This window comes from Saccoglossus kowalevskii, chromosome 10, assembly GCF_978046115.1.
Source record: "Saccoglossus kowalevskii chromosome 10, keSacKowa6.1, whole genome shotgun sequence".
Taxonomy (NCBI): Eukaryota; Metazoa; Hemichordata; class Enteropneusta; family Harrimaniidae; genus Saccoglossus; species Saccoglossus kowalevskii.
In genome coordinates this window covers 33,096,395-33,099,693 of record NC_140650.1, presented here as the reverse complement: position 1 = coordinate 33,099,693, position 3,299 = coordinate 33,096,395, and the positions used below count along the sequence as shown (strand labels likewise).

The 3,299-nt window shown below is 38.3% G+C and overlaps 1 long non-coding RNA gene across 1 annotated transcript; it reads left to right on the top strand.

Annotated features, from left to right (window-relative positions):
• Window positions 1-554: 554 nt before the first annotated feature.
• On the top strand, window positions 555-2,819 carry LOC146738018 (uncharacterized). Its single transcript, XR_014930812.1, has 2 exons — window positions 555-601; window positions 2,280-2,819. It is a non-coding gene; the product is annotated as an uncharacterized LOC146738018 (long non-coding RNA).
• The last annotated feature ends 480 nt before the right edge of the window (window positions 2,820-3,299 follow it).

Below are 3,299 nucleotides of genomic sequence, written 5' to 3'. Positions count from 1 at the left end.
TATGATGTATGGGTTGTTGTGTCATATGGTGTATGGGTTGTCGATGTCATATGGTGTATGGGTTGTCGATGTCATATGGTGTATGGGTTGTCGATGTCATATGGTGTATGGGTTGTCGATGTCATATGGTGTATGGGTTGTCGATGTCATGTGGTGTATGGGTTGTCGATGTCATGTGGTGTTTGCAGTATCAATGTATAATTATGACGGAGTAGAACTTAACAGACATATCAATCCACGTTATACAAATCGGAAAGCGGTGTTTTAATGGTTGAAAAATAATAAAAACACAAAAACATCCAAAATCATTAGATAAACTGATGTGTGTTTCAACGGAGCATTGTCAGTGATAAGTAGTGGGCAGCATTGTGGGTGTATTATAGACCCTGAACTTTTGTTTTACCTGTAATCGAACGATAACATGCCTTTATAGTGGAATCGAAACGACATGCTTTTGTTATCTTATGACAATGGGATGTAAATAGAATATGATGTAATTCGGCAATATCCGTGTTATGTTGGTATAAAAGAACCACCATTGTTCTTGTGGCACAGAGAAGAGTTGCTGATGGTTGTTGCTGACTTCGGATCAAATAGCTAGGTAAGTAACCGTTTCAACATTGGGTAAACTTTTTAAACTAAATAAACGAGTGGTCTCTCAACCTTGCGCAGTGTACTTTTCACTATTAGGACAACTGCTATAATGACAATTGTCACCGTGTCTCTAAATATTTACCTCAATAGTTTAGTTTTTACACTCCACTGAAATTATGTTCATTATTTTTAAACATCACAAACATACAGACTGAGGTTGCAATGACTAATATAATTATCAAATCAGAAATATGTTAACTTGTGGGATTCATTCATGTAATGCTGTCATAAAAAGTGCAATCTTTTTAGTATAAACTCAAATAGAGAAACCCTTGCTTTTTCAAATATTTCTGTTTATATTCTCTTGGCATTTAAAGGTAGCATTTAGTGTTCAGAAAATGAATTATGGACGTTCACAATGTTACACTGCTAAGCTGGTTACAAAACTATGCCTTTTGACCATAATGATTTTAAAAGTATTGTTTTTTTATGATGGGGTACACGCCGTTCATTTATTGATTGAAGAAATAATGGCATTTGTTTTGAACATTACAACTCTCTATTCGGATTTGTCTGCGTCTGTGCGTCCGCCCGGACCTTATCTTAGACATCCCTGTGTCACGCGAGAATCCGTCTTGAAATTAGATTGGTATACAGATGCATGTTGTGAATGCAGAAACAGGTGTATGTTATTATATTTAATTCATTCAAAATTCCTTTGTTGTGTGTGCGTGGTGTGGTCGGAGGACACGTCACTCTGACTTAGAACGCCGCACTAGCAGGACGGGCTTTCAGTCCTCCGTGTGCAAACTGAGAGACGAGTTAACACGTTTATCACGGGGCATCTGAGATACGCAAGTCCAGGTATAAGCTGGGGCCAGGTTATTGCAGGAACATGAATTCCTTTATTTCTGGCGGAAACCGTGTAGGGTGTCATAAATGAATCCGGTGTTGTTGGGAGACAGCGTTTACAGGAGGAAAACTTGTACAAACTCAGCAAGCTGTGCTCAAGGGGCTCGTCTGTATAGAGTATCATTGACCATTTGCCACTTATTGGACCTATGCTCTCGTATGGCGAAGCTAGGAACTGTACTACCAAACTTGAATTTATTCGAACTAGACATCTGACGAACGTTGTTTCTACAGTATCGACCGGAATCTGACGATATTGATGGACTTTAGCCTGTGATATCATGTACCGGAGTCGGTTAAGTTCGACCGTCATCGTATCCTCAACCCGTGCTCAGCTACTGTCATTCTTGAAATCAAGATAGTTGGGACACTTGTACATTATTTAAAATTTATTTTGTTTACGTACAAACCGATTTAAATATTAACAGTACTGTATGCTTTCTTTAAATTTATAATCTGTGCATAATTAATATAACTATTATAATTATTCTCACTTGACGCTGTAGGCGATTATTGTAAGATATATTTCCGATGATGACGAATATAATAAAATATATACTACCATATGTCTTGTACATGAACTGTAATGTGGGAACGATAGCTAGACCAAACATTGCCAAATTGTTTCCGGCCCGTGCCAGTGACAATTATTTGGGGGCTTGTCCGGGGTCTACTATCTATTTCCACGTTGATACAGGGCATAAATAACAAACTTGATTTACTAATATACTAAACTTGTGATCCGATTATAACGAATGTATTTACATTTATAGGCTTCTCTACAGATGATCCGCTGGAGACCACTTGCTGAGTTTGCTGGTTTTATCTGCCATCAGATTTATTTGAGAAACGTGGCACTGGCAGCATCGGTGAGTACTAGGTTTTGCTCTGCATTGCTTGCCGCCAGATTGTGTTGAAAATTTGCTTTTATACAAAAAATTATCCCCCCCCCCCGATGCAAACGTTTGGCTTGTGTCAAAGGTTTAAAGTGTTTCAGCTGTATTTGGCTTGCTTGATTATTATCCCAACATACACACTGTCTCTGCATTGTGCTACTATGTCTGCTAGTCAATTAGAATTAGAGAAATTAATCTCTCTTGGTAAAGAATTGGAATTAAAAGGTCCTCAACTCAAAGAGTGGGTCGAGGAAGAACAGACCAAACTTAGACAGCAGAGGGCAGCAGAAAGGGAGACTAGAGTGAGAGAAAGGGAAAAAGAAAAAAATAGACGGGTACAACAGAACGAGGAATTACGGCAGAGTAAGTTAGAGTTAGCAAATTTGGAAAAATTAGCGCAAAGGGAAAAATTAAAAATTCAGAAAAGCATAGAGCAAGAAAAAGCTAAACAGCTGGAAATACAATTGGAAATTGAGCGTACCAGACAGGTCCAACATAAGTCGGATAATAATCGTAAACTAAATTCTCCAAAATTACCCGCATTCAATCAAAAAGTAGATGATATTGACGCATATATACATCGTTCGAGATGTATGCCACTTCCCAAAAGTGGGATAGGGCTACAGAATGGGCTACTAATCTTGGCGCCTTGCTACAGGGCGACGCCTTATACGAATATTCTATTCTACCAACTGGAGAAGATTCTAATTATGATAAGGTTAAGGAGGCAGCTCTTGCAGCTTACCATCTGACTGCTGATGGGTTTTGAAAATTTTTTTTGAATATTCGACCTTACAAAAATGAGACGGGATCGAAATTTGCCACCAGACTTAACAATTATTTCACAAGATGGTTGGAGATGGAAAAGGTAAGTGCTTACCAACAATTGCAAGATAT